Source organism: Marmota flaviventris, chromosome 10 (genome assembly GCF_047511675.1).
Source record: "Marmota flaviventris isolate mMarFla1 chromosome 10, mMarFla1.hap1, whole genome shotgun sequence".
Classification (NCBI taxonomy): Eukaryota; Metazoa; Chordata; class Mammalia; order Rodentia; family Sciuridae; genus Marmota; species Marmota flaviventris.
The window spans coordinates 93,924,461-93,948,770 of NC_092507.1; the positions used below are offsets into that span (position 1 = coordinate 93,924,461).

The following is a 24,310-nucleotide window of genomic DNA, read 5'->3' on the forward strand; positions in this document are numbered from 1 at the left end:
TCTTTCATGGGCTGGAAATATCAGATACTCTTGCTGATTGTTATTGGTATTCCTGTGCTATAATGAAGCTGCCTTTGATGGCTTTCAGCTTATGCAATTAATACCAGAAGAGAGGGGCTGTAGCTGTAGCTCAGTGGTAGAGCACCTGCCTACCATGTGTGAGACACTGGGTTCGATCCTCAGCACCACATAAAAATAAGTAAATAAAGATATTGTGTCCATCTACAACAGGATGAAAACAGACCTTGATATCTTCCAGATTTGGTTTCGGTTCCCTCTTCTTTAAATTACATTTGTGGAAACATTCTGTTTTGCCATCTTTAAATTGGAAGTGATACTGTGGATTATACAAGACTGTTCATAAATGAACAATTTATATAAAGGACCAAGGATATCATAGGCATCTAATAAATTGTAGCTATTACTATGAATGCATTTTCAGTAGATATATATGTATAAAGTATATCACTGATACAAAACAGAAAAAGCCAGCTAATATTAGAGTTGACAGAGTCGAGATTCAAAATTTTTTCAAATAGTACTGCATTAAGTATTCAATTTTAGTCTCGAAGGGGGCCACTGGATGATTAATTCAACAAGTATTCTACCATCTTTGCTTCACTGTACTACAATATCTGCCCCGGTTGACTATTTTTGCTCTCCTTAAGCTTCCTATCCCCTTGATCCAGTCTCTCCCTATTTTCTTCTTACCGCTTTGGCTCATCTCTCTCTCTGTCTCTTTTACTTTCTTTTCTGACTCATAAGAGTTATTACCCAGGTTCCATCCTTGACCTTCTGATCGTCCCATTTTGTAGAGTCTTTCATAAATTTGACTGAATTCACTGTTAAACACAGGATTCACATACCTGATGATGGACCTCATATTGCCTAGCAATTCGGTATCAATACTTTAAAAGAGAAGTCATTGAATATTCATAAAACCTCAACTGATTGCCTGTCTTGATGAATGGCATCGCCAATTATTTCATGTCCCCAACTCTAGATTTCTCTGTCAGCGTTGCCTTTACTGTGTCCTTCAGTCAGGATCACTCTATTTTTAAACTATTTCTCAGATCCATACACTCTCAGGGTCCTGACACCTCCCTCAGTTATACAGTTCTTTCTGTGCTTAAGACATCCTTTTCATGCCAAATGCAGTCTCTCCCTTCAGAACTCATATGTCACCTGACTTATAAAAATGGTCTTTGGTATACTCTAGGTGGCCATATATCCTGGATTGTTAAGGATGGTATTAGTTTACACCTGTTCTCTCTATAAGTATTAATAATACCATCTTCTCTCTCAGAGAATCAGATGGTACATTATATCGTCACCCTACTTGTTCTCAGGCCAAACTAGGCATCGCTTATTTTATGTCACTGGGACCCTCTTTAGATTTCTCACATTTGCTTTATAAATTTTCATTGTTTTTCAAATTCTCACTTGTCTGACCTTCCTACTGGACCATGAACTCCTGGATGGCATTAATTTCATCTAATTTATTTTTGTATAGTTAATGCCTCATACAGTACTTAAAAAGCACATTTTGTTAATTAACAAGAGCATTCTGTCTTCTTTATTCCATTTTAAATATCTGTGAAAATAAGGAGGACGCTTAAGGAGAAAGTAGATACAAAAATTAATGGGAACTTTTTTTAAAATTTAATTTTTTGTAGTTGTAGATTTGACAGAATGCCTTTATTTTATTTGTTTATTTTTATGTGGTGCTGAGGACTGAACCCATTGCCTCATGCATGCTAAGCAAGTGCTCTGCCACTGAGCTACAGCCTCAGCCCTTAATGGGAACTTAACTTGGGTCTCTATTGTGCTCAAAATACCACTGGGCCAGTATGAGCAACATAGAGAAATATCTTCATGTTGTCCTCCCTGACCCTGCATTGTTCTATGCTGTCATGCCAATCTCTCACTTCTCCATTCTGCACTTGCCCTTTGTCACCTGCTGGGGAACTCTGCATTAAATTGCAAAACACATGTAAATGCCAATTAGTTTTTTCTTTCGATTTCAGTCATTAACCAGGCCTGCAAACTTGATTCTGGGTCCCAATAAGTAATTATAGTAACAAATTTTATTATTTATTGAGAGTTTACTTTATGTCAGGTCTCTCTACTATTTCACTGAATTCTGTTATGGGTTTATAGTAAGCATCCTTGCTGCTATAAAAAAAAATCTGAACTGAGAATTCCTTTTTCAATCCTGGATGTTGTTCCCTGACTCATATCTTTTTTTTTGTTTGTTTGTTTTGTTTTTTTTTTTTTTATTATATCTTTAACTGGTCTATGTCCATCTCCTGCAGTGCTGGAAGATAAGAATTGTTTTCATGTACTTAGAAGAAAAAGCTTCATTATGGAAGGGATCTCAGCCAATATTTCACGTAAGACCTAGAGGACACATTTTAAGAATAGCTCTCCTCCAAGCCAAGCACATTAGATCTTGTTATAATCCCTGCTACCCAGAGGCTGAAGCAGAAGGATCACAAGTTCCAGGCCATCCTGGGAAACTTAGCAAGAATCTATTTTGAAATTTAAAAAAATAAATAAATAAAAAATTTAAGACAGGAATGAGGATTATAGCTCAGTGGTAAAGTGGAAGAGTACTCTAGTAACACACACACACACACACACACATACACTCACACCTATTGTGTGTACAATATTTGTTCCAATGTAAGCAGCATTCAGACCAGACACATGTATGCACATCTAATTTGCTGATGTTTGGCACTTGAATCACTAGGAAAAATGTGAATAGGATTGCATTGTGAGATCTTAGGAATAATTTTTAAATTTGTGATATGTGACAATGTCATTTGTAGTTATGCAAAAAATAATTCTCATTACATAGGCATGTGTTTTGTATATTTAAGAGTTAATGGTATGACATGTGAGATATCATTTAAAATATGCTAGCAAAATATTTTTTTTAAAAAAAGGCAGTGGTGAAAAAATAGAGATAAACAAATTATTGATCAATAATTACTGACTCTGGATGACAGATTCATAAAAGTCCACAATGCTATTTTTCTACTTTTGTGTAAGTTTGAAAATTTCATATTAAACACTTATTAAATGATGGATCTGAGCACCCCACTGCAGTTATACTAAATCAAAAACCCTGGGAACTGGCCCTAGAATCTGCATTCTTATAAATCTCCCCAGGTGATAATTCTTGTGTGCTCTGAAACTTGAGAGCAGTGGTTGAAATGAAAGATGGCAGGATCATTTCTCTAATAAATCCCTGTTTCCCAAAAACTACAATTGCTGCTGTTCAAGACGTCCAAGAAAAATCCTAACTTCCAGGATGAAAACATCAACACATCAATCTCAGGGTTAAAAAACAATAGCAACAATTCTGCAATACAGCAGTCAGGTTAAAAGTGTTTAGAAGAAAGTCTGATCTATGTCATGAATTAGAAGACATGTTTTTAGAAATTACCTACATTTTATTCCTAATGAAATAAGAGAGGTCATTGTCTTTATTGAGCAAAAGCAGACCTGGAGAAGAAGAGCATGCTACATAATGAAAATGACAATAAGTGAAAGAAAAATCTTATTTTAAAGTAGTAAAAAGCAGACTTGACATTGTAGATAATCAAATCATCCAGAGCAGAATACTGAGAAAATGAAATCACAGATTTAAAAAATGATTCAGAATATAATGGTCATAGAGGTTACTCATGAAGATAAAACCTATAAACTCAATAAGTGGATCAAAATTCATCATTAAAGATATAATAAAATGTATTTTAAAATTTGGGGGATGAACAAACCCCAAAGCATTTGAGTGTGTTACGTCCTAGGTAAATTAGTAATCAGGTTAAATGGCACAAATTCTGTCTTGTTATGATTTTTAAATTATAGCAGGCAGTGATGAATTCCTTGCCTCAAAGCAGAAAAGTCGAGTCACTTCAAAAGGAATGAAAGCTACCTTATTTCTTAGTTCTCATCTGCATTATCATAAGCCTGAAAACAGAATAACTCTAATATTTCTGGTAGGATATCATGAGTTGTTTTTCTTATGAGAAGACATCCTCAGTTGTTACATAGCAGAGAATGTGTCACCCAAGAACTCGTTTTGCCAACATTTTTCAGAAATAAAGTTAAAGTCATTGAAGGAGAAATCAGGATCTTGTATCCTCTGAGTTTTATTTTATGATCAGATTCTATTGCACCAATCCTAAATTGTACTTTTCCTCCTCATTTTAACATCATGGCATTAGGATACATCTTCCTAAGAAAAAAAATTTCTTTTGCCAGTGGTGATGAGCCACCACTGCTGACAAGTGGCAGTTGTGACATGGGTGTCATTACTGCTCACGCACATGCCTGGCTCAAGTTGCTGTTGGTATGATTGAACAAGGGCAGCCCCTTGATATTGAAAAACAAACCATATCAAGGCATTTGGGAAAGAAATATGAGTCTTGATTCTTGCCTGAAACCCTTCTCCTAGCATCTTGTAGTAAGATCAAGGGAACTTAAGCATCAAAACTTGCATGTTAGCTGTTTGGGAGAAAAATCCTGCAGGTGATGCATGCAAAGAACTTCCTTGAGAGCCTCGCCTTGGATTTTGTGTAAGTGTGGGTGGTGCTGCCTTGGGTTATAGAACAGTATACTGTTTTCTCTTGGAGAATTTTTGAAATTAAAAGGTCTTTTTTGTTTGTTTGTTTAACTGGGAGAAGAAGAAGGAGCATGAAGAGAGAAAGAGGCAATCATATATTACCTATTTCCCAGATGATATTGGGTAGAAAAGAGCTGATGTAGATAATTCAAAGATGCAAAGTCAATCTAACCAATTAAATGGATATCTTTCTTGCAAGAATGGTGTCTGGTATAAATATATACTTATGTCAAAAGACTACAAAAAATTAAGTCTAAAAAATACTAAAAACATTTATCACAATTTAATTTGAAGCATATTTTTCCTTTAGGGGTGCATATATTGATACTTCTTATAAATAATGATGTATTAGATTCTATGAACTGGAAATAGCTATTATTTATTAAGCACTTTTATGTTCTAGACACTATTTAAGGGGTTTACATGTCTTATATTTTTCTTATAAGAATCCTGTAATGTAGGTAATCTTATTCCCACTTCACAGATGGGGAAACTGATACCTGGGAAAGTTAAATTCCAATATTTCAAGATTCAAATCCAGGCCATCTGACCAGTGCCCAAGACTGTACCCACTACATGAGTGTCTCAAAATGATTTTAGGATGAGGAATATCACTATGCTCACTTCATGAATGTACAGATAAGGAACTCAGGCCCAGAGATGTTAAGTAGCTTAAAAAGCATGCAATAAGTTAGTATCAGACTAAAATGATCTACCTTAGTTTATGTTCTCTACACTTTATATATCTGGCCTTCACACAAAACCCACTGTGACTTTTCAAAGCCTGCAGACATGCACACCCCCACACTCATACACAATCCCCATTATTTCCACCATTGGCAGGAAAGCTAAAGAAAACAAGCAGCAAATTTTTGAAGGGAACCTTGGCTGTTTGTTTATGTTATTTAATCATCACAACAGTGCTTCAAGGCCATTACCATTTTCTTCTGTGTAACAAGCTAAAGAAATGAAGTCTGGAGAGGACAGCTAACTTGTGCCAAGTTATAGAACTCTTCAGTGGCAAAACAAGAGTACAAACCAAAAGCATGTCTGCCTCAAAAACTCAGTCTGATTTTCCAAAGATAATTAAACAAAGTTACTGATCACTAAAAGAATACTCGTTGCTACAACAGAAGTTGCACACTTTCAGTTTGATGTTTGACTTTAAATATTGTTGGTGTGTCTCATGCAATGTCAATTTTGAAATACTCAGAGATCACCTAACTTCTGAATTTTCCACTTTTTTTGAAAAGTGAGAGAACTGGGCAGTGCTGGATGGGAACTCCTCCATGGCAGCAATCAGCTGGGGCTGAGTGGCACCTGTTCTTCCATCCGGTGCCCAAATTTTGCAGTCCACTCAGACACCAGCACTCCATTCTTTTGATACACAGAATGCTGGCCTGGCCCATAAAGGCTTTGAGTCCATGGCCCCAATTCCAAATGGTTGTTATGATGGACAGCTATTTATTTAGCTGAGAATAATAAACTTGATGGTTGCTGGCAACTAGAAGAACATTTAAATTAGGTCTTTTGTGATATTTGGAATTATATGTGGTAGTCCTTTTGGAGGGCTCTCACACCAAGCAAATATCTCGTCACTTCTTTTTAATTTGGGAGCAATATTAGTGTCTCAAAAAAATTAACAAATTTTGCCTTTTACTTTCACATTTTTTAAGACCCTGCAGTCAAATTCAACATTAAAATTTTATGAATTTAAGCACAATTGGATATTTCAAGGTTTTTAATATTCTTACAAATCCAGATGTATTTTTAAAATGTACGTCAGCAAACTTATTTAGAGAGAATTGTAAGGGCTTTGGGGGAAAGGGATTTTATAAATCCAAATAACTGCAATGACTGAATGGATTTTCTCTTCTTTTCTTTTCTTATTTTTTCCCCCTAACTAAAGTCTGAGGGCTTTTTGAGATCAGTACTTTTTTCTTCCTGGCTTATAAAAATCCTATATTAGACTCCAAGTAGATATTGATATTAGAAAGAAAATGATTTTTTATTTCTATACAGAAGAACTGTATATGAACAAATTATTGGTATATTTATTTCTTTTAAAAATTTAATAGCAATAAAAATAACATATAATGTTTACTCTGCAGGGCAAGCATTTCCATTATCTTTAAAGACTTTGTGTGTCATTGTTCAGCTGCTATTGATGCTTACCACAAACAGCTCTCCGTGGCAAAGAGTGGTACAATAGGAGGCTAAAATTAATCCTGGACAAAGACCAAAAGAAACAAAGCAGGAATGGGAAGCAGCTTCCAAGTTATCTAGATTAGGGTTGCATTCTGGTAGGGAACATCCACGCAAAAACTGGTCTCCTTTCTGTCCCCATTGTCTCCCAACCTGTTAGATGTTCACAGCCTCAGTAAAAAATGAGGGCATCCACTCTTAATGTATATGTGCTTTTTTATATAAAAACGGAATGAATGTTCTACAGCACTAATAATTTTGCCCATTATAAAGTGTATAAAAAAATAAGACATTTTAAAGAATGATGTAACAAAAGTCGGTGTTCAATATTTTCTTCAACTCACCTAATAGTCTCCTTTCTGCTCTCTTCTTCATTATGTCTATCCCAGTTGTGTCCCAAAGCCTATTCCATGCAACAACCAGTTCAATGTCATTTTAATCATTATTACATGAGAAATGATTTAATTGTCAAGAAAGTTTGAGAAATACTTGGCTATATTGAGATAAGTTCCTTGCTACACGACTTCTCATTTTTAATACAGAATCCTGTTGTGACACCTTATGATGGAGAGTACCAATAGGGCTAATAATCCTCTGAAATTCCTTTAAGAAATCCTACTCTATTCAAGTTTTGCGAAGATCATCTTTGATTTCTGCTTTCCATAGGGTACCATATAATCCAAGGACAAACACAGTCAACATTTCCTCCTCTCTATTAGAAGCTGTTCCTCTCACTTTCTTCTTACCTAGGATCAGTGTCCTTCCCTTTGCACCCCAAACCTGATATTTTTGGATAAGCCCTTAGTTTAGGCCTTTTCTCCCTTCTTGTTCATGCAACTGGGATATCTAAGAATTATAAAATTATAAAATTTACCAGTCAAATTTCACCACAATTTTAAGGTCTTAGGTAAAAGAGATTTAAGATTGCTCTACCCCATAATTTCAAACTCATCACAAAAATCACTTCCTATTTGGTTTCAAGCACATATTAGCACACTTACTCCAATATCTCTTTGGTTCCCAGGACCTGGTTGCCACGTGGTACTCATTGTTGATAACCAGGTTACTACTAACCTTCCTAGTACCTGAGTAATAACTTTCATTATTATTGTTGTCATAGTTATTATTTTGAAGACAAATGCATTAGGTGTTTTCCTGACAACACTTGGCTTTATTTTATAACTCAATAAAATCAAACATGTTTTTTTATTTGAGGGTCCAAAAATACACATTTTCTTTTTGATTTTAGAGTTTTTTAAAGTATTGCTCAATACTAATTCTTCTTCTTTTTTTTTTTTTTTTTTTTTTTTGTACCAGGAATTGAACTCAGGGGCACTCGACCACTGAGCCACATCCCCAGCCCTATTTTATTTAGAGACAGGGTCTCACTGAGTTGTCTAGCACCTCTCATTTTGCTGAGGCTGACTTTGAACTTGTGATCCTTCTGCCTCAGCCTCCTGAGCCGCTGGGATTATAGCATGATTATTCTTAATATAGGTCAAAAGAACATAGCCAAAAAATAATGCTAACCCACTTTGGTCTTAAGAGTATGAATCCTCATATCTCCTCTCCTTTTGTGTTTGTTTGTAGCCTTTGTTATAGCATCAACACACCCAACTACACCAGGGCACCTTCCTCAGAGAACTATTTCTTTTTGAAGACAAGGTCACAGATGACTTACAAATGTATTCCTTATGTTTTTAGATAAGCTTTGTATTTTTCTTCATTTGCTTTTGTTTTACATTTCTTTTGCCATGATGGTGAAATATGATTTGGCCATCAGATGTTAATCCATTGCTGCATCTAAAGTCTGACAACATTTGTTAAAAAGCTTGGGCTGTCCACTACTCAATAAAACAAATATTTTCTCTTATGCTGTAGGCTCATGAGCCATCAAATACTATCCTAAAACAATACTGATCCTGCAGCAAGACAAAAAAGAAGGCTAGCAATAAGAACAATGTGATTTTACACTTTAATATCTAATATTAGATCCAAAGTCCAATATAAAATAATCTAATATTTAAAATTCAATATCTTCCAACTTCCCAATTTTGAAATCACTTGAGTAGACCAGTGCAATCCATTCAGGACAAGTAGATTTTCTGCTGATGTGGTTCTGAACTAATATTGAGGAAGATTTTAAATTGCCTAAAATCAATCCTTATATTGGTTCCTGTTAGCAAGAGTTAACCACAGCAGATTAATGAGATTAGAAGGTGAGGAATAAAGGAGACATGTATCCAATAATCTTAGTCATAGAACATCACAGCACTAAGTAAAAAACATTTAGCCAATAAAAAAGAGAGGGTTTTTTTTTTTTTATTAGGAATGCATCCTGTGTTTCCAAATTACAATTTAGATACAAGCGACTGAATCTGACACTTAACCCTTCTTTGTGAGCATATTTATCCTTTCCATTTTTCACTTCATGTCTGTGCACTCCGTCATCAAACATTGATCAGTCTTAAAAGTGCATTACTTGATCCATTTCCCAATTTAAGCTACTATCCCATTTTCCCTGCCTTCATTTTCAGACTTCTCTAATGAGTGTTTTGAACCCCTGCCTTCTTTAAAAAGAAAAAAAAAATCATTGCACCATTCTCTAGGAAAATGGCTTCTGCCTCAACACCCTATTATAACAAGTATTTCCAAGGTCTTTGACAACCACTTTCAAGGTAAATCAAAAGATTTTTCTTACTCCTTATCTTCTCTCGAGTATCTGGCACTATTGATCACACATTTTTTTTCCTTCTGGCATTTTAAAAGATTTTTTTTCTTTATTCTCTAGTATATGAATCGCCTTTCATTTTTTTGGAGGTCAGATTAAATTTTTATTCCTCTCCTTGTACAGACATTCAACTACCTAGAGTGGCCTAAATTATATATAGTAACTCAAATGTTGGTTGTAAGCTGCCGAGAAAATCAGCTCTAACTAAATTTGTTATTTTTATATTTACAACCAGGTACATGGACTCTTCTTTCCTCCAGGGGAGCTGATCGACTTCTTAAATGGGGTGGGTCAAGGAGAGAGACTGCAGAAATGTAACCCCATCCTTTACCCCAAGTTCTGAAACAACATATTAATATTAGAGTCAAGGAATTTCTGATTACTTTTCTGGAAACATATTAAAGGTGTGTTTCTTGGTCATGTGGTTGATATTATTTGAAAATGTTTTGGTCCTTAAAGCTAGTGTTTCCTTGCCCTTCCCAGCAATCAAAAACACAAGATTCAGATAATTCTTCTTTGTGGTTGTTTTTAGTTTCTGATTATTTCATCATAGTTTGCTATTTTTTACAATTGTCTTACACTTACTGTATCTGTATGGAAGAAATAGCATGTAGTGAAATGCTATCATGAACCTCTTACAGACTTAGCTTGGGTGATTCTTTTAAGACCCCGTCTTACTCTGCTTCTCAAAAGATGCCTTCTTATTCTGTTCTTCACTTTAGGCTTTGATTTCATCAGCTGACTAGGCCACTTTTTTATACCTTACATATTCTCATTGTTTTGTTATAATTTGATTTATTTATGTAATTATTTTGTGAGTTTATGTCTTTTTCTGAACTAATACCTGATGAGAACACTGAAGTACTGATGGCAAATAGGTACTGATGGCAAAGTTCACATCAACTTAGGCTATTAGAACAAAAAGGACCACTGTGAACTTTCATTTGCCTAGCAATTGTCTTTAATCACATTGGGCTGATTGTTGAAACCAACATGTCCAATAGAAATGTAATGTGTCCACATAAGTTATTTTAAATTTAACAAAGGTAAAGAGACAAGTATAATTTTACTAATATATCTTGATTATTGTTGTTGTTTTCCAGTGCTGGGAATTTAACCTAGGATTTCACACATGCTAGGCAAGTATTCTACCTCTGAGCTATATACCTTCAGCACTAATGTTTTACTTATCCCAAATATTATCATTTAATCATGTATCAATATAAAGTTACTAATGAGACATTTTTTTGCATCATTTTCTTTTTGTTCTGTCTCTGAAATCTATTGTGTAATTTATCCTTACACGAAATCTCATTTCAGACTAGCTACATTTCAAGTGCTTACTAACTATATGACTACCATATTGGCAACACAGGTCTACACTGTTAACAGAATGAGAGGGTAGAAGTAGAAGAAATGAATCTATATTGCCAAGCATATTACAGATTATTTTTTGTCCTTTTGTTATTGTTTCTTAAATGTATTAGCTACTTTAATCTTTACCTCGAGTGAGGTCTAGTCACTGAGAGACTCTGAAAAGTTAGGTAATTTCTCCAGGTCGATTCTGGTCAAATTTATGAATTTGAGACCAAGTTCAAGTCTCGGGTTTGATCTCTTCCTACCTAGATTTAAATTACAGTGACTGCTGTGTTGGCTATAAAGTGGGAGGATTGTATTTTTTTAGATAGACCATAGCTAATACATTGGTTTTATATTGAAAAATAGGTGTGATGTATAATTGGAGCTGTCTGGGGATATTGTTATATTTATCCACAAAGGGCACTTTGTGACCTTATGAAGCCACACCATAAACAGTAGAAATTGTTTTGTTTTGTTTTCCTTTGGATTCACAAGAGATTGATTTATTCCATGTATTCTAAGAGGAGACTTTCACACACGTTTCCACCTTCTCAGTTTGAGACCCTCATTGTTATACAAAATTACATATAAGAGGTTGTGAGGGGAATGGGAAAATAAACAAGGAGAGATATGAATTACAGTGGATGGGGTAGAGAGAGAAGATGGGAGGGGAGGGAGGGGGGATGGTAGAGGATAGGAAAGGTAGCAGAATACAACAGTTACTAATAGGGCATTATGTAAAAATGTGGATGTGTAACCGATGTGATTCTGCAATCTGTATTTGGGGTAAAATTGGGAGTTCATAACCAACTTGAATCTAATGTATGAAATATGATATGTCAAGAGCTTTATAATGTTTTTAACAACCAATAAAAAAAAAAAAGGCTAACCTTGCATGAGACATCTGCTATAGAAACCACTCGTGGCATTCTGTTCTTCAGTTAATCAAACCCAAATACTTCTACCCAGATTTCGTTGCTTTCTAAAATCACCTTCTCTTTGTGTATTTAAACCTATCTCCCACTTCCTCACAGCCCAACCCGTGACTTCCCAAACCTCATGAATGTTTCATCTTTAGGACTGGGGTTGTGGCTCAGTAGTAGAGTGCTTACCTAGCATGTGTGAGGCACTGGGTTCAATTCTCAGCACCACATATAAATAAAGTCCATTGACATCTTAAAAAAAAAAAATATATATATATATATATATATATATATATATATATATATATATATATATATATAAATGTTTTAAACCTAGCCTGAGTAACTCCATTAAAAAAAAAAAGATATTGAATCTTTAAGTGCCTGGTTTCATTATTTATCTTGAGCCGGCCCCATGGCATTTTGAACCTCAGTGTCTTCATAAAGTTAGTATACTACTTTGCTATTGGAGGAATTGTGAGGATTCAATGAAATGACAAACCCTCCCAAATTCCTAACCTGAAAGATTATTCAATGAGCATTGATCCCTTCTCCATTCCAAAAAGAGGATTGTCTTCCTCTTCAGATAAGCAGAACTGAAATGTTTTCCCATGCCAAAACTATACCTCCTCTGAATCTCTCATAATGACTTTCTAACTTTTTATGTTCTTTAGCAATAGATTTTTGGATATATTTTCTACTAATAAAAAATATTACTTTTTTCTATTTAACTTATCCGAAGTGCTTTCTAAAATGTTCTCTTCAAAATAATGTTTTCTCAATCATGTCATGCTGCTACATTATTAATAAGGATGAATAAGCCTTATTTTAAGCAAACCTATGACATCTAACATAAGGCTTGGCACATTGATAGTTGCTTACTATTTTTTGTCATTTAGTTTACTTTGGTTCATGATGGTGGCTCTGGTCACTTCAGTCTTAAAAATAAGTAAATGTTATGTATATCATCGTAATATACAAGGGAATTATATGTACCAATCTGAACAAAATGCATTCATATTTTCATGAAATATTGATATGTATCTGGGATGAACGTGGGCAGTGAAATTTTGAAAATTGGATTTAGGGAAAATGTATTTTAAGGTTGGAAATGTTGAGACTTGAATATCTTAGAAAAAGAAGGAATGGAATCAATTGGGAAAAAGGGATAGTAAGAAAGAAGGAAGAGTGATTTCAAGTTTTGGGACCAGAAACACATTACCAATGTCTCAGACAGTGGCAAAGTCAGGTTTTATAAACCTGGAACCTGTACACTTCTGGAGTGGTTTCAAGAAGAGAAATACAAAGCAACAAGTACAAACTCAGGTACCAGGCTTGAGAAGCAGTTTATGAAAATGAGTGGCTCTGAGAGGTAAACTTCATAGCTCATCATGAATCAACCTCAGGGTCCAGGTAGATTTTCAGGATATGTAACTAGCTACTTTTTTTTTTCATTTAACACAATAAACAAAGATCACTTCCCTCTTCTCCAGCAGATTATACTTGCTTTCCTTTTCCACTCCCATTTCTAATTCACATCTTATATTTTTTCCAAGGATTTTGCCCATGGAGGCACCACTGTACTTGATCATTATGAAACTATAATCATTCCATCCCTTGCTTCTTCTATCAGCCATTATTTAGTTTCCTGTAACTGCCCATGAACAAACTGATTCTGGGTGTTCAGCTTTGTGTATACTCAGAAGGAGGCTGTGGGTTGGATAAATAAAGAGTGATGGAATTAGGAAAAGAGATGTTCAGCTCTAAACCCACTAGGAGAAAGACTGCTTTGACTGATGGAGAAAAATGAAGATAGAATGAACACCAGGCAAGGACTGGGACATAATTGCAACTCATGCCATTTGTCTTTGTCCTCCAACCTTACCAGAAACCTCAGTAACTATATCAATCACACACACAGGCGCTCTGCACTGGGAGGTAGACATGGTTTTTTTGTGTGTTTTTTTTTTACTATGTATATTATGTAACACAAATTCCACCTACAACTTAGGAGATCAGTTAGTTCTTTAAGCTTGTTATCTCTTTGATTCCCAATCACCAGCCTGTGGTTGAATCCATCCCATTTTATCCCATACTTCCAATTTTACCTAATTTAGCTCAACTTCTTCCTGTCTACTTGTCTTTCTGTTTTCCTTAATTTCTTTAAATAAGTGAATCTTTTTATAGAATTCTAGTGGGGGAGACGTAAAAATAATAACAATTTAATAGGATGAGCTGCATGTTAGTTTATATGGTACCTCTAGGATACATATTAAGTACTCATGGGATGACTGACTCTTGGCATGTAAACAGGAGTAAGTGAAAAAAAAATTTAAAAATACCTTCAGAGGCTTTCACAGTTGTTATCTTGAAAGATCTAACATGCATAGTAAGGAATTTTAATTGTACTCTTGAAGGTAATGAGAAGTACATTAAAAACTTTTCAGACAGGTTTGGATTTTAAAAAGATCACACTGGCAGTTATGTAGAGAATAGATTATAAAATGACAATATTATATGGAAGAGATCATTTTGAAACTAAACAATAATTCAGGAACACAAATTTTTACAAAAACTGCACCAGGCAATAGTAATATGAACAGAAGTGAGGCAATTGATTGAATCTGTAGAACTTGTTTGTTAAGCTTATTTAGGAAAAATAGGACTTTCAAGAGTCCTGCTTGGGAAATGGAAGAATTTGATGTTATTCTCAAGGATGGAAACTAGATAGAGTGTGTTTTAGGGCAACTACTAATTATCAAACACTTACTACATACTAAGTACTTAATATGCATTATGTAATCTTATCTCAAAGTAACATTGTGAGGAACACATTATTTTATTCAATTTAAAGGAGAAAACAAGGAAAAGATTAACATTAAACAGAGACATGAGGTGGGAGGGAAAGGGAGAGAAAAGGGAAATTGCATGGAAATGGAAGGAGACCCTCATTGTTACACAAAATTACATATAAGAGGTTGTGAGGGGAATGGGAAAAAACAAGGAGAAAAATGAATTACAGTAGATGGGGTAGAGAGAGAAGATAGGAGGGGAGGGGAGGGGGGATAGTAGAGGATAGGAAAGGTAGCAGAATACAACAGTTACTAATATGGCATTATGTAAAAATGTGGATGTGTAACCGATGTGATTCTGCAATCTGTATTTGGGGTAAAAATGGGAGTTCATAACCCACTTGAATCTAATGTATGAAATATGATATGTCAAGAGCTTTGTAATGTTTTGAACAACCAATAAAAAAATAAAAATAAATAAAAAATTAAAAAAAATTTTAAAATAAAAAAAAAAAAAGACCATAAAGGAGAAAACAAGGCTCAAAAAGTGAAGGAACTCAATCCAGGTCAAAAGAACAAAAAAACAGGTGTTTGCATTCCACTTAGAGCAAGATCCAGGCTCTTCTCCTGACCCTGAGGCTTATGCATGATCTCCTCCCTGCCTCCTTCCCCAACCTCATCCCATCTGCTCTTCCTTTAGCTTAGGACACGCCAACAAAAATCACTTTGTGTCAGTTCCCACAAAACCCTACCTTTGACCAAAACATAGGACCTGGCATTTGTTAGTCCTAAGGCATATTCTTTCTTAGGTCTATTTCTTAGTCCTAAAAAAATTTCTTTCTTGCTTCTCAGATCTCTATTTAAATTTTACCTCTTAAAATTGTTCTTCCTTTCTTACCTGATTTCAGAATCCTCTCTACAATTTTCTTTCATAAGACTTTATTATTTTCCATTTTTAAAAAATAAAATAATTTATTTTCATTTATAATTATTTGTTTTTCTAGGGGCTGCCTCTTCAACTAAATGACAAGCTTAATTTAGATAGGGATTGTGATTTATTTACCACCCTATACCCAGGATACACCATAGTGTCTGACATAAAGACATCCAAAAATTATTTATTGAATTAATGAGTGAAATATAACAGTATAAATGAAAAGTACTCATTTGGGTTCTAGAAAGCCCTTCTGGAAGCTGGAGATCCAAGAAAAGGATATTTCTTTTTCAGGAAAGCCACAAAAATAAAGATGTTAAGTGGGGTGTGGTGGCACATGCCTTTAATCCCAGCAATTTGGGAGGCTAAGGCAGGAGGATCACAAGTTCAAAGTCAGCCTCAGCAAAAAAGTGAGGCGCTAAGCAACTCAGTGAGACCCTGTCTCTAAATAAAATACAAAATAGGGCTGGGGATGGGGCTCAGTGGTCGAGTGCCTTGAGTTCAATCTCCAGTCCCCCCCCAATGTATAAATAAATAAAGACATTAATAAACAGGTGCTCACGAAGGCCCAGGTTGAGAGTTCTGGCTTAAAATTACCAGTTCCTAAACAAGGAACAGTGGTGCACACCTATAATCCCAGGGACTCAGGAGGCTGAGGCAGGAGGATCAGTTGAGACCAATCTCAGCAGTTTAGCAAGGGTCTAAGCAACTTAGTGAGAACCGTCTCAAAAGAAAAAATTTAAAAGTCTGGCAATGTAGGTTAGTGGTAAAGCACACCAGTACTTTGAGTTCAATCTCCAGTACCAAATAAAGATAAAAAATAAAACTACCAGTTCCTGGGCCCATCCTCAGCCAGAAAATGAGAATTCCTGAGGCTGGGGCCTAGAAATCAATATAATTATGCCCTAAGTAGCTCCAATGAACACAAATTCTGCTTTTATGGGGATAAACCAGATTTCCAAAATTAATGTTCCAGGAGCTGCCATCCCCCTGAAGGGACAGGTATGGAGACACTACTCAGATTGCCAGACTGCCGGACTGCAATAGCGAAGCTTGCACTATTGCAGTCTGACAGTAAACATGTGCTAGTTCTGATAAGAATAGTTTTGCTGCAACCACTCCAGGGTGGTTTGGATTAAGTGTCATGTACAGACTCCTCTTTCATCAGACTCTTGGTCAGATGGGTTTTGACATTTCCAAATCTTCCCCAAGCAAGAAATGTCTTTGCATTTCTTCCTAAAACTGCTTGCAAACTCTTCTTGCATTTTACTCCGTAAAGTACCTTATTTAAAAGCGTGGTGTTACACTTAATTGTGTAACAAGAAATGAACATTCCTGGAAATTGCACTGTGTGGTTGGTACCTCGACTTACCCTTGAGCACATATAATACTCTTTCTGGGAACATTAGTAACCTATGATGGCTGTCTGTATAATTTAATTACAGACTGAATTGCAAACATCTTGCTATCTTCCTTATTTCCATTCTTCATGATGTTTTTAACATTTAGTGTTGCTTTATTAGTATCCAGTAAGTAACTTATGCAATGGAAGAAAGGAGTTTGAAAGAAACAAGGAGTACATGGACAAGCCAGAAAACCAATCACTTTTGGAAATGCATCCTTAGGAAATTCTCTTGTCTTACCTCTCATGATGGAGTGGTCACTGCCAGAGGATGTTTTTGGTCTTCCTGTATTCTCTCAAAACTGGTGGCCTTCAGCAGATGGGCTTCAAACCCCACCTAGACTTGTTTTCTCATGTGAGAGAAGAAGAAACCAGTTTTTGAGCATCAAGTCAGAGCTCCCACAATTTAATGTGCTCACACTACCTCTTGTAATGCTGTTTACAAGTCTCGGGACATTTTCACTTTCATGGTGCTTTACCCCCTTGTTCCTCTCACATTGCTATGACTTGAATGCTGACAGTCTACTTCAGCAATAACACTTTATGTTATTCTGAATTTTCTTGTCTGTGTCCTGGTTTATTTCAAGTCCATCTACAAGGTGAAATACCAAGCCAAACATTTGTGATTTTTTTTAAGAAAATAATATTTTAAAAAATCCGTTTCCCTAGCACATTCAATAATGTCACCATAGCACAATATTTTTTCTGTAGACATTCTTTTTCAATTTCACTTGTTTCTGTTAACATTTATTTTTTCTCCAGTACATGTATAGTCATGATTTAGATTGACATATAGGAATCTGTTCGCATGGCTTGTGGCTTGAGAATACATTTGGCTCCTTCTGAGAAATGTGGTCTTCTTGACCTCTGTGGCCTTCGCCCGTTTGAAAATCCTAACCATAATCCTCTGTGGGGATTTGCGCAGGTGTCTATTATGGCCCATAATCTGTGATATGACTTCCAGTATTCTCATTGCAGAAAGGTTAAGCTTCTCCATCTTTATTTTTGAGCAAAAAAGTCCATAAGGTGTTAGTATTGTCAGGGAGCAGATTGAAACAAGGTATAACTTCAATCAGGCCTTAAGCCTACATCTGTGCTGGGAGGAATCTTTGCAATGGGCAAAAGTTACTGTTAAAAAATGCAATGGTCACTTTAACTCCAAAGTTATAAAAACAGAATCCTGTATCCTCTACACTTCTTAATGTGGCCATGTTTTCCAAACTAAAATTTGAGACTCTTGCTGTGATAGATACAAAGGTACTTTTGTCACAACAGTTATCAGGATATCTAATGTTGGGACACTCCCACAGTATTCAGGCTATATTGTCACCATATGTGTACTCCAGGTTGGGACCCAATGTACCAATTAACAATGCAGGTTAGAAACTGAGATTATCCTGCTATTTGTGGAAATCATTGTTCTTTATGCACTAAGGGCTATAGAGCAACTGGAAACTTGTTGCCTAAGGAGATATAGTCTACGTCTAGGACTGGGTTCACCAGGGCTTGCCAGTACATCTGTATTGGTGTTATTGTTATTTATCTTTCAGGTTTCTGGAAGAGATGCCCACTACCTTGGATCTTACATTCTCTAGTTCTCACTTTTGTCTGCCTCTTCCCAGTGCCAGTAGCAAAGCTGTTAAGACCTGAAGAGGGGCAGCTATGCAACCTGTGAACATCAGCTCCCATACTCAGAATAGGCTCCATATCTTCAGAAAAGCCCTAAAAGAGGGGACTGCCCGTTATATACTCAAACAAGAATTTGGCAGTAGTAGGACATAGGGCAAGGAAGAGTGGCTAGAAAATCCCAAGAGGGTCCTGGGTATGGAAATTCCTCTACCAAAATTATACCTTTGATATAAAGGAGTCACTCACCAGCCTTCTAGAAACTGCTGTGTTTTGTTGTCTCCCTCGAAGGTGGAGTGAAAGAGGAAAAGCAGCCATTTGCCCAAGAGGATGTCCCAGCCTAGCAGTTAAAGTATGCCATGGGCTCATGGTTCCTCTGTTTGAGAAAAAAAAGCTTTAGAGTCTCCTACCAATTTCCACATCCTTTTAGAAAAAGTTGCACTGACAAAGCCCTAATGGTATCTAGTTCTGAATTACAGTGGGAACTGGTTAGGGCACTAACCCAGAATGCTGCTTTTGCCTTTGTGTCTTTTGTGACTGTCACCTATCAATAAAACAAGTAAAGATCAGCCTGATACAAATGAATGCGAGGCAGCTCTGTCTCGATGTTTTCCAGATCGGTTTGAGTGTTAACCCAAATGCTTCTCACAATCACTTGTTAGTACATGCCTGCTTGGCATGTAACTTAACAGTTCAGTAGCAAATCTCACTGAGAACTCCCTTAATTTCCAACTGTCATTCCCAATAGTTTGCCAATAGATAAAGCACGGAAGGGCAAGGTCAAAATGCTAGTAACCTCAAATTTTACATCAATACTGATTATATGGGATTTTTTAAACTCTGAAGAAACTACCAGATGTTAGGTTAAAAGAAGTTCTTTTATTTAAAAGTGTCACTTGCCAGAAGGAAGACATCAACAGAAACAATGAAGACATGTCTCAAATTTTATTTATCCATTTAATTCTGAAAGCACATTAAGAAAGCATAACAACATTTCACTTTGGCTACAAATTACTAATTAAGAAGTAACTTTAATTCTCCAAGAGGTAAAATATTAACATTTTTAGATGAAATCAAACACCACAATCTTCTAATTGTTATAAAAAAATTCAGCAGCAAAATCTGTTTAATAATTTAGGCATCTTTGGTGGTGTAAATATTATCTGCATAATCATAAATATTTTCTCTTTTGTCCATAGACAATCAGCTAAGGATCTGTTGCTCATAAGACTTAAATTAAGATCAACTTAAGGCTGCCTGCTGGCCACAAAATAATTACTTTACACTTGCTGATGCCTGAATCTGTTAGATTTAGCAGCAAGATGTATTCTTTGTTTTCATAAGTAGGGGAAAGTTGCTTTTTCTTATATAAATTCCATTGTTGATGTTATTAAAAAGGATTAGGGTGGAGTTGAAGTAGTTGAAAATGTAATTAATCTAATCCCTTTAACAAGAATTGTTTTCATATTGATAATTCTCTATAACAACAAGCATTACAGTTCATACCCATGTGAAATATTTACACTCAATATTTTAGTGTATAATCTCTCCTCTAGCTTTCTATATCAGGAATAAGATTTAGCTTTCTTTTTCTTTTTCTCTCCCCACCTAAAATGTAAAGACCAAAAGAAATCCTTTTACTTTTTTTCTCTTTGCATCCTCTGCTAATTTTCTCACAATGCCTTTGTCTCTAGGTAATTTATGTTAATGGCAATCAAATCATTAATCTCCCCAAAGAGTAGGAATGCTCTGAAAAGAGGAGACTGGTCCAATTGATTTTTTTTTTTTTTTTTTGGTATCTTTTGTCATTTGGTACAGATTCTCATTTCAAATGATTTGTTTACCCATCGATTGCAATAAATTGTTATGCTGCTGAAAATATCACTAAGAGTAGAGTCAGATGAAGGACGAAACTGTCATTCTGGCCAACCTCCTCTGATTATCTCCAGTGTAAATTGGGAATTGTTCTTAATCTGCTCAAATGTCATGTTATCAAAGAGACCTTCTCTGACCTCCTAATATAAAATTACAATCACCATCCCCTCCCACTAACACTCATCCCTCTAATTGGATTTATTTTTCACCATAGCAGTTATCACCATGGGCCATTATAAAGCATTATATGTTTGCTTAATGCATCTCCTCCAACTAGGATGGAGATACCACAAAAATAAGGACTTGGATTTGTTTACTGTTATATCAAGTGCCAAGACAAGTTCCTTAAATATTGTTGTATAATAGGCAATCAATAAAAAATTGTTGAGTGAATGAGACTTTGCTCTCATCTCTCAGGTGCCTAAAGCACCAGATCTGTGTGAAGCTATGAGAGACTTTCCATAAAGACTTGTCAACCTTTACCCAGAGCTGGCTGTCCTGCCCAAGGGGAAGGGTGCCCCTCCCTGTGTAACAAAAGCAGAGACCTAGAGCTTCCTGTGGCCATGTCTTCATTAAAGGACTAATACTGGGTTGTGAGGTACTGTCTGATCTCCACGTGTTTACAATTATAAGAAAATATAGAGAATCTCAAAGGGGGATGCCCTGCAGGGTACTACTTCTGTGGCATATCAATAGGGGTTACTAAGCTATTTAACTTAGGACTCCATGGCAAAATAAGTTTTTGAAACTAGGTGTATTTTGTGCAGCTAAGCAAGGATCTTAATTTCAAGGTATCCCACATGTATGATTATGCTCATCAGGGCTAAGACAAGCTCTTAGACACTTTTTCTCAAACATTTGATCCCAGCCATTTTCTTTCTGACAATGCTGTTTCTAAGAGAGTGTTACAACACAGAGGACTCCATTGAGTTGGGTATTGAGCAGACCAGGCAGGGGTAGGAGAACAAGTTCTGGCTCAGATTCTTACGGTCGGCTATGTGATCTTGGGCAAGTTCCTTAACACTTCGCTATGCCTTGATTTCCTGTTCTGTGAGGTAGGGATGAAAGGGATTTTCCCAAGACAAGTAAACTATCCAACACATCAGGGATGACTAAATGGTGGATATTGTCAATGCCATATACTGAATGTATATATAAATGCATTTGAGATAGATTTCTTCAAGCATTTCTGTGACGTGTTTGTTAGGATTTGTACCCACCCCACTCCCCGTAGAAGAGCTGGCTGTGCCTCCTCGTCCTCTGGTCCCAGCACCTTGTCCTCATGCTCCATGCTCCTAGGCTGAAGGTGAACAAATGCTGTATTTCAACATGACTTGATACAAATGTCTGTTGGCTCCCTTTGGTGTACCCCACAGAGCTGGTTCCCTTTGTTCCCTCACTCCTGACCTCAGATGAAGACACATTCCTCAGGAGGAAGGGGGGTAATGTCCAAGTCAGTGATTGTGCAGATGGCTGCATGCTGACAGATTTTTAAGTGACCATATTTTTTTTTGGTAAATTTCAAAGGAAGGTGAGATTTGTGTGAATCTGACCCCTTCCAGTAAAATGCGCATTTACATATATTTAGAATTTATAAATCCTGACAGATTCCACAATATTTATAGCCCTCCATAAAAAGCCTTTGCCAGTTTGCAGAGCTTTGCATTTGGCTCTCTGGTATGCTTAAGAGAACTTAAATAATAATAAATTTGGTGATTTATTCCACCTGGAACAGAAACTTATCCCCACCCCCTTGGCTCATTTTGAAGGGGATACCTATAAATAGTGCCACAGACGCTGGGATCAGGAATAGGGAATTGAAATTTGAGAGAGAAGTACAGAAACATTTTCATCATCACTGATTTCTTGAGTATATTTTTAAAACAGTTCTGTTCTTCAAATAATGTACCTTCTCCCCTTTCTCCTGCCTCATCTCAATTATACTTGAGTCTCCCAGACCTGTTGCCAACTTTAAGATCCAATTGCATTAATGGGAAAAAGAGACTGAGAGTATTAGCTGACTAGGTAGGAGAGAGTTGCCTCTAGGGAGGCCAAAGCAATTCTCCAATGTTCATCTTGTATTTCATAGGAGTCAGCAGGTAACTGAGCATCGATACCGAAAGTGTATATTCATTATTTGAGATTCATCTCATGCATCCAACAGGTATGAAAAAAGTTCCAAGTTCCTGAAGAAGACAAAAGGACATCTAATTGTAATTGTAAGAGACAGTCTAAGGACAATGTCAAAGGGTAGATTCTTTTACCCATCCATACTCATGATCACCTGGTACAGGGCAAGAGAGAGTCGTTCCTTCTTATCCATATCTCCTCTTTCCATGGTTTCATTTACCCGTGGTCAACTAGGGTCCAAAAATATTAAATGGGAAATTCCAGGAATAAATAACTTATGAGTCTTAAATTATGCACTATTCAGAGTAATGTGATGAAATCTCTTGCCATCCTGCTCCATCCCACCCCGGCCATGAATCATCCCTTTGCCTAGAGAACCCGTGTTATTTCCACTACATGCTCATTTGTCATTTAGCCAAGGTCTGAGTTATCAGATCAACTGCCTGATGTTATAGTGCTGTGTCCAGGTGCCCGGGCATAGTAACCACACACCTTGTTACAATGACTATGTCATTCACACACTTCCTCTCCTCACATTGTGTCATCTCACATCATCACAAAAAGGATGAGTATAATAAAACATTTTGAGAGAGACCACATTTACATAAACTTTGTTACCATGTATTGTTATAATTGTTCTATTTTATTATGAATTACTGTTGTTACTCTTTCACTGTGTCTAATTTATAAATTACTGTTTACTATAGGTAAGTATGTATAGGAAAAAGATATACTTAGAGGATTCAGTACTATCTGTGTTTTCGAGCTTTCACTGAGGGGTTAGGAAAATATCCCCTGGGGATAAGGAGGGACTACTGGACCTGAGTAGTGGCTTCCAAATAATTCTATTTGTTATTTTCTAAAATAACATAAATAAAAATGGGGAGCCAGTCATTCTCCATAGGATCCCCTGATGAAAGCCACAAGCAGCCACTTAGTGTAGCACAAGCAGTGTTATTACAATGCTGAGACACTGATATAATAAGATTTAGTTCCAGTTACTTGTTTGGATTGGAAGGGAAGTAGCCTTTGACAGAAGGAGAATAATGATAATAGTAATTAACATCGATGGAGGGCTGCTATGGGCTGCCGCAGAGTTTGGTTTGCAACACCGTCCTAATTATACAGTCGGCCCTCCATGACCAAGGGTTTTGCATTCCACAGATTCAACCAACCATGGGTTGGAAGTATTGAAAAAACAAAATTCAGAAAGGTCCCCAAACAAATCTAAATTTGCTGTGTGCTGATAACTGTGTTGAATTCAGGCAAAGGAGGTGACATGTGGGTACGTGCTACTGTGGCCTTCACCATTTCCCCGATCCTCAGTCTCTCCAGGGCTCGTTGTTTGAGCATGGTTCACCCCATCTCATTCCTGCACTATGTGCTTAGGCCTCTGATATCTGTTTCTGTACTGAACATGTACAGATTTTTTTCCCATCAATATTCCCTAAGCAATGAGAACAACAACGATTTACATAGCATTTGCATTATGCTAGGTATTATAAGTAATCTAGAGGTGATTTAAAGTATGTGAGGGGATACGTGTAGGTTATATGAAAATACTATGGCATTTTATACAAGGCACTTGAGCATCTGCAGATTTTGGTGTCAATGAGGGTTCTGGAACTGGTCCCTCATGAATACTGAGGGATGATTATAGCAGGTTTTCTTGGAACACCCCCCCAAACCCCAAGTCT

General features: G+C 36.3%; 1 protein-coding gene across 7 annotated transcripts in view; it reads left to right on the plus strand.

Annotated features, from left to right (window-relative positions):
- Positions 1-24,310, plus strand: part of Ntng1 (netrin G1) — a 367,455-nt gene that overhangs the window by 174,004 nt on the left and 169,141 nt on the right. The window lies entirely within an intron of this gene.